At 41.3% G+C, this 7,378-nt stretch overlaps 1 pseudogene; it reads right to left on the reverse strand.

Moving 5' to 3' along the window:
• Positions 1-2,734: 2,734 nt before the first annotated feature.
• Positions 2,735-3,504, reverse strand: LOC102867134 (annotated as a pseudogene).
• Positions 3,505-7,378: the final 3,874 nt, after the last annotated feature.

Consider the following 7,378-nt stretch of genomic DNA (forward strand, 5'->3'; position numbering starts at 1 on the left):
TGTTCTGGGATTCCCATTCTTCTCAGAGTCAGCCACAGCTTGTTGTGATCCACACAGTCAAAGCCTTTGGATAGTCAATGAAGCACAGATAGACATACATCTGGTATTCTTTGCTTTCTGCCAAGATCCATCTAACATTAGTTATAATATCCCAAGTACCACGACCTCTTCTAAATCCAGCCTGTACATCTGGCAGTTATCTGTTGACATATTGTTCCAAATGTTTTTGGATAATTTTCAGCAGAATCTTGCTTGCATGTGATATTAATGACATTGTTCGATAATTTTCGCACTCTGTTGAGTCACCTTTCTTTGGAATGGGAACAAATATCAATCTTTTCCAGTGAGTGGGCCAGCTGGCTGTTCTCCAGATTTCTTGGCACAACTTAGTGAGCACATCCAGGGCAGTGTCTGTCTGTTGAAATATTCAACTGGTATGCCGTCAACTCCTAGAGCCTTGTTTTTTGCCAATTCCCTTCGAACAATTTGAACTTCCTCCTTCATCACCATAGGCTCTTGCTCATATGTCATTTCATGAAAGTCTTCGGTGTCAGCCAATTCCTTCTGATCCAAAAAAACCCACAAACCTATGCATATATGATAAAACTTTTTTCCCATCCCAACCTCTGTCTTATTGAGTTCATGCTTACAATCTTCAATTAGGTTTTCCAAAAGGATAATGATAATAATAAAAGCAAGCATGTATCTAGGCTTTATCTTGTGCCAGAGACCATTCTGTACTTAACAGGTACTGCTTAATCCTCACAACCACCTTATAAGATAGGTACTCATTCACATTCACAGTTGAGGAAATTGAGGCCTAGAGAGGTTAAGCAACTTGTCTGAAGTTACACCGCTCAGAAAACGTGGAGCAGGCTCAGGATTCTATACGACTTCACAACTTCCTGCAGAAGACCTATGGTTATTCTCAGACCAAATAAATGTAAACAAAACAATCAGAATGGAAATCATGAAAGTGTTCACACATTTTAAAGGAAGTAACCAATATCACTGGAGAACTTGTTCAAAATTGTTGAAAGATAAACTAGACCTTTGTGAAAGACTTCCTTTAAAACATAACAAACCACTGCCTTTTAAAATCTACATTTATGAAGAACATACGAGGGTGTCAGAGGTTGTCATTATGGCACAGGGCAGGTTTCAGATCTGTTCATAGGGTCACGATGGGTCATGCTTAACTCAATGGCATCTAACAACAACAACATTCATTCTAACTGACAGATTGAGAAACTAAGACTCCGAGAAATGAAATGAGTCAAGGATGTTGAATAATCATAACAAATCCCTAAGAACAGTTCTGCGTGAAGAAATGGGGGTCAAAGCTTAGACCTCAAACCACTGTTTGTTCTTCAATAGTAGTTACACCAATACTCAAGTTATTCATTTAGAGCTGTTCAATACGGCAGCCAATAACCATCAGCATGTGAAGGAACTCTGGTGGGATAATCTGTAGTGTCTTTAACCTTTCTGGGGGTTCAAATTCACCAGCAACACGTAGGGACAAACAAAGGTAGTCTTTTCTTGTTGTGACTTTACAGCCTCAAAAAGCCAACCAACTCATCATGAATTGGAACTAACTTGGCTTAGAGAATTCTGAGCTAAAAGCGACTATTTAAATTTAAGTGAGGGAACTATTACCTAATCAAAAGAGGGAAAATGCAAAATAGAATTTCAAATTCATGTGGAATCCAGACTTTCTGGAATCATTGAGGCTGTATGAACCTCCAAAATTTGCTCTATGATAGTCTTTGAATCTTAAACCAAGTATATCCTTCGAAGTCTTCCTAAAACCAAAAGCAAAGAATGGTTGCCTTGGGCTTTATGCTCTAAGAACTATAGGAATCAAACAAACAACAGTAGCTTGAAAAATCAGACAGGAACCGTAGGCAGCAGTAAGGTTGTGTTAAACAGAGAGGAACATCTCTGAAAAGGACAGTGAGAATGGGTGCACACTTGAAGAATGCAATTGCTGTCAGTAAATCGTTCATGTAGAAAACTTGAATTGGCACATATTTTTGATATATGTATTATCAACAACAAAAATTAATTACTTAAAAATTTTAGAAATTGAAAATAGTTAGATTAAAACTTCAATGTCTCATTCACCCTCTCCACTTTTCTCATATGGCTTGTGGCTGCCATATTGGATGGTAGAAACTATAGCACATTTTTGCCATCACAAAAATCATACTCCTGGATGGTGTCAATGGTTTTGTGTTTTTTTGGGTTTTTTTTTTTAATTATTTTTGTGTGTGTGTACCGTCAAATCAGATCTGACCGGTATAGGAGGAGATTGTCCCTCCTTCCCCGGCAGAGCATCTGGTGGATTCGAACCGTTCGCCTCTGGGATTGTAGTTGCAGCTCCTTGCCACTAGGTCACCAGAGCTCCCCTTATTTTTTTTTTCAGTGCCAGATATTTATTCCCCCCTCACACGGGGCAGCTCACACACAATACACACAGGCATTGGACTCATGAGCAGCACCCCTGGCCTCTGAGGGAAGGACAGGGTTTTCTCATGGCATGTGCATGTGACAAAAACAGGATGTTCTCTCCGGCCCTCTCACTGGGGAGTGAGGGGACTGAGGGGCAAGCTCCGCCTCTCACTCAGCCATGAGAGGGGGAAAGTGACACCATCAGAAGCACGTGGTGGGGCGGGGGGCAGTTATTGGGCTTCTAGTTCAGCACGAAGAGGGTAGGAGAGGTGAACGGAGCTTATTGCTTGGCATTGATGATGTCCACAATTCAAGCTTCAGGAACGCACCACCCACCAGGAAGCCATCCACATCGGGCTGGCTTGTCAGCTCCTTGCAGGTGGTCCCTGTCACAGAACCTCCATAAATTATACGAGTACTTTGAGCCATCGCGTCAGAGACATTGGACTTGAGCCATCCCCGGAGCTTTTCATGTACTTCCTGAGCCCGCTGGGGTGTTGCAGTCTTGCCGGTACCAATGGCCCACACTGGCTCATAAGCCAAGACGACCTTGCTCCAGTCTGTCACGTTATCTGCGATGACCTTCGTTTGCTCAAAAACGACCTTCTCAGTGATGCCAGCCTCCCTCTCGTCCAGCTTCTCTCCAATGCAGGCAATGACTCCAAGTCCCTCTGCCAGGGCATGGGCTACTTTTTGTCCAATCAGCTCATCTGACTCTCCAAAGACATGCCTTCTTTCTGAGTGTCCCAGAACTACCCAAGTGGCTGCACAGTCTTTGATCATGCCAGGGCTGATCTCCCCAGTGAAGGCCCCATTAGTCACTTTGTAGCAGTTCCGTGCAGACACAGCAATCTTGGCATCTAGCTTCTGCCGAGCAAAGTCGATGTAGGCGGTAGGAGGTGCACAGACAACCTCAGTATCAGCCAGCACCTTAGCCGCGTTTAGAGTGGTGATGAGTTCTCCCAGACCCTTCTTTCGCCCGTTCATTTTCCAGTTTCCCCCAACGAAGAACTTCCTGGAGGGTGCCATGGTGTTAGAGTCGACACACTGAAGGTCAGCAGCACCTAAATTTTATTTTATTACTTTTAATGAACAATTACAGAGATTTTGGATTTCCATTCATTCATTGTAGCACTTTTCTCCCTGCCCAGCCCTCCCCCCTCCGCAGTCCACTCCTCTCTTTGAGATGTAAAAGAAAAAGTCTTTCATTGGTATACAATCTTCCCACACCTCCCCCACCGCCCCGAGTATACTCCACTATGCAACCTTAATTCTGGACTGTTGTGATAACCATAATACCCTATCATATATCGCTTTTAAATTGTTCTCTCCCTCATCTGTTTCAATGTAGTATACATAATTTATCCAGTTTTTCTCAGTCTTACCCCAGCGCTGATGTCAGTCCCATTCTACAACAGTGGCACCATACGGTATTTCACTCAGCATAATGTCCTCCAGAGTCACACATTTTGAATAATATTGCATGAGTTCCTTGTTTTTCAATGCAGCATAGTATTCCATTGTGTGAATATACCACAGCTTCTCTATCCATTTGTTTGTTGATGGGCACTTGGGTCGTTTCCAACTCCTTGCTATTATAAACAAAGCTGTGATAAACATGGGTGTGCATGTATCTGCTAGGATGGTGGTTATGGTCTCTTTAGGGTATATTCCCAATAGTGGAATTGCTGAGTCAAATGGTATCTCTATTTGCAACTTTTTGAGAGCGCGCCACACCATTTTCCACAGTGGTTGCATCATTTTACACTCCCACCAACAGTGAATAAGAGTTCCAGTTTCTCCACAACTTCACCAGCATTTGTTGTTTGCTGTTCTGTTAATTTTGCTATTTTGACTGCGGTGAGTTGATATCTCATAGTTGTTTTGGTGTCAATTGTTTACAGAAAACTGCAAATCTAAAAGTTAGTGGTTTAAGTTCACCCCAGTGGACTACAGAAGAAAGGCCTATCAATATGCCTCTGCAAAGACGACAGGCAAGAAAACTCTATTTAGCAATTTGATTTTGTAACACTTGAGGGTCACACTGAATTGACTCAGCTGGCAACAGGTCTGGTTTGCTTTTCTGGGTCATCACAAAAAGGGTTTCTTGGACAGCACCCAATCATGCAAGGACCTGCCTGATAATTCTCTCAGAAAGGGTAGGACATGGGAAATGGTTGGGATTTTCTGAATAGTCTTTTAATTAAACAGTAAAAGTAAGAATACTTTCTTCGTGGTTATTAGCAGCCATATTGTTTTGATTGGGATAAGTTTGTCAGATACTTCAAATAAACTGGTCTGTCACGAGAAAGAAAAAAAATAATGTTAGCCCCAAAACACCAACTGTGGTTGCCATCCAAGTTGAGATTTGGGTTTTCAATTCAAGTTGGAGTTTATTCATTATCCAGTTTTCACAACTCCTAGTTGTGATACCTGATGATACCTGCATACTCTGCCCTCCTGGGTTGCTAACTTACTGAGTTCAAAGCCTGGAATTTGCTTCTGTGTTCAGCATTCTACATGTTTCTGTTACTCAATGTATGTGTTGCACAGGCAGACTACAAATGGTAAAAATGGAAATTAAAATATCTAGAAATAAATGGCTACCAATTACTAAGCTTGCAACCAAAGTAGGATTGTTACAGATGTAATCAGCATCAGAGTCACACTGCCCCTTCTTGGTAACTTCTGTGGACACAGTGGATCAACAATGAACTCCAACAGCCAGGAGATTATAAGGATGATACAGGACCAAGCAGAGCTTTGTTGTACATGGGAGTCATCAGGAGTCAAAGTCAACTCTGGTGACAGTCATCATCACTCTCACCCTTACTCCTCTTCTCCTTTACTGTTAGGTGTCACTGAATTGGTTCCTGTCCATAGTAACCCTGTGGACAACAGAACAAAATTGTGTCCATTCCTGGGATACACTCACAACCATTGTCAAATCTGAGTCTATAATGCAGTTACTGTGCCAGTTCACTTCAGTGAGAACTTTCCTGTTTTTGTTAATCCTTTACCAAGCACGGTGTCCTTCTCCAGGGACCAGTTCCTCTTGAAAGCACATCCAAAGTATGTGGGATGCAGTCTTCATCACACTCAATTCTAAGAAGCGTTTGACTATTCTTCTTCCACAATTTCAAGCAATCCATGGCACATCCAACATTCTTCACCAACATTGCCATTCAAATGCATCAAGTCTTCGTTCCTAGTTCAGCTTTCATATGCTTGTGAAATGGCTGAAAGCATCATGACTTGGGTCAAGTACACCTTAGTCCACAAAGTGCCATCTTTGCTTTCTTAACACTTTAAAATGTAAAGGTCCGTTGCCATATATTTGCAAATACATCATTTGTTTCTTGACTATTTCTTCTGTGAGCATCAATGGTGGTGGTGGTGATGTGTTGCTTTGTGCTATCGAGTTGCCTGCAACTCATAGCAACCTTATGTACAACAGCCCTAAACCCTGCTGTATCCTGTGCCAATCTCATTGTCTCCGACACACCTACTCCAATTACCCAAGTCACTGAATCAATCCACCTTACAGAGGGTCTTCCTCAACTGCGCTGTCCCTCCACCCTCCCAAGTATGACGTCCCTATCCAAGGATTGGTCCCTCCTTGCAATATGTCCAAAGTATGTCAGGCAAAGCTTCAGAATCCTTGCCTCCAAGGAGTAGCCTGGTTTAACCCTCTCCAGGATGAACCTGTTCATTTTCTTAGCAGTCCATGGTATACTCAATACTCTTCTCCAGCACCACAGCTCAAAGGCATCAGTTCTCCTTCTATCATCCCTAGTCATTGTCCAGTGGAGTCCAGTAAAATAAAACTCTTAACTTTACTCTTTTCTCCATTTATCATATATAAACATTGTTTATTGATCCAGTTGTAAGGATTTTTGCTTGCTTTGTGTTGAGTGCAATCCATATTAAAGGAAAGTGCTTCAAGTCCTTTTCACTTTTAGCAAACAAAGTTCTATCATTAATTAATGAGTTTTTCTCCAGTCCTGATTCCATGTTCTTCTTCATATAGTCCATCTTCTCAGATTATCTGCTCAGCACACAGACTGAATAAATATGAGTAAATGATACAACTCTGATGAGCATATTTTTTTTATTTTATTTTATTTTAGTATTGTATCTCTTTTATTTTGTTCAAATAACTGCCTCATCATCTTTGTACAGGTTCCACATAAGCAAGTGTTCTGAATTCCTATTCTTCAAAATGTTATCCATCATTTGTTACAAGCCACACTGTCAACTGTCTTTGCATAGACACTAAAATACAAGTAAACATTTTCTTGGTATTCTTTGCTTTCCCTCAATATCCATTGGATATCAGCAATGATAGCCATGTTCATATTCTTTCCTGAATTGAGCTTAAATTTCTGACAGTTCCCTGTTGGTGCAGTCATTTTTTAACAATTTTTTGCAAACTTTTGCTTGTGTGTGATAATGATTCATAACACATCCAGTTGCTAACTGAAAAGTCAGCAGTTAGGAGTGACTGGTTGCTCCACGGGAGAAAGATGGACAATCTCCTGTCGGAAAGACGTACAACCTAGTAAGCCCCTTGGAGGGTCCTTGGGAGTTAGGACCAACTCAATAGTAGTGGATTGGGTTTGGGCGGTTTAGTGATATTAATAATATTGTTTAGTAATTTCTATATTCTTTTAGATCACCTTTCTTTGCTGTGTTTTTTTTATTTTATTATTTTTTAATTGATATTTTAATGAAAGTTAATAGAAAACTTGAATTTCCGTTCATTCATTATTGTATATTTTCCTCCCTGTCCATCCCCCACCCCCAGTTCACTGTTCTCTTTTTAAAAAAATTATTTCACCGGCGCTGGCTGAAAATCGTCTGTGACTTCATCCATAGCCACTGGTGAGAGTCAGCGCCCAGAGCCATCAGGGGCTTTAAGCTC

The sequence above is a fragment of the Elephantulus edwardii genome, unplaced genomic scaffold, assembly GCF_000299155.1.
Source record: "Elephantulus edwardii isolate Elephantulus edwardi_28Jun2011 unplaced genomic scaffold, EleEdw1.0 scaffold00308, whole genome shotgun sequence".
Taxonomy (NCBI): domain Eukaryota; kingdom Metazoa; phylum Chordata; class Mammalia; order Macroscelidea; family Macroscelididae; genus Elephantulus; species Elephantulus edwardii.